The following is a 1,066-nucleotide window of genomic DNA, read 5'->3' as shown; positions in this document are numbered from 1 at the left end:
AGGCGCTTAGTGGTGATTACACTATTCACTGATAAATATATGCGTTAAGATTAAATTTTGTAAAGAAATATTTTAGCGATTACACAAAACAAATATCAAAATTGTGTATTGCGAACAGGAAAGGTCAATCTGAGTCCTCAATTTTACTTACTCCTGTGACTTTTTTCCCCGACTTATCGGCAAATTTTGCTTCATAAATAGTTTGTTTGTTTCGCCTAAGAAGAATATGTTTAATGTGTAACTGGCGAGTTCACAGGAATTTTTTCTTCCATAGTCTCCAATGGGTTTCGAAATAACGTACGTAGGCAAAGGGTGATTGCATGCATGTTTGGTTTAGCCCCATCCCATTTATTTCCATACTGTTCACATATGATGATTACATCTACATCTATAGAATACCGAACAACGCCCTTCGAGGGGGCATAACGTTCAGGCAGTGAATGATAAATTATCTATCATTTATCAATGATAAAGTATCTTTGAGGGCACTGGTCAAGCAGATAAACATATGGGTAAACTTTGAAACTTTATAAAGAAAATACCTTGCAGCCCAAGGCTGAATTTGGTTTTGCTTAAAACAATAAATGCCAGTACCTAAAAGCTTGAAGAGATGCACACATCAGAATTGTATGTAATAGATACGTATATTATATCGCATGATAAAACTGTCACATAAACATCATCAAAACACCAGATAGTGGGGAACAAGGGGTATTGCGTATCGTATTCAATTTCTGAACACATTATTTTCATATAAGCAAAAACAAACTATTGGCAAAAAAAATCGCAGATCGTACATTCAAGCCAAAGTGAAGCTAGTGTTTTCCATTCAACTACGTGATTGAGAATTCTCCCATACCCTTCATAGTGCGTCTTTTAAGTGTAAGTGTTTTGGCACCATAGCCATTTTAAAGCCATATGGGCAATGGAATGTCATCAACTAGAGCACAATAATTGAAGTCGGAACCCATCCCCCTCCTTTCACTGCCTTTTACCTTCCAAACCGTATTCATCTACTCATCACAGCTGTAGGTTTTTTCTCCCAGTATGGGTTCTCATATGTGCA

The sequence above is a fragment of the Branchiostoma floridae genome, chromosome 5 (genome assembly GCF_000003815.2).
Source record: "Branchiostoma floridae strain S238N-H82 chromosome 5, Bfl_VNyyK, whole genome shotgun sequence".
Taxonomy (NCBI): domain Eukaryota; kingdom Metazoa; phylum Chordata; class Leptocardii; order Amphioxiformes; family Branchiostomatidae; genus Branchiostoma; species Branchiostoma floridae.
The sequence above is the reverse complement of the archived record's forward strand: the minus strand, read 5'-3'. Positions refer to the sequence as shown.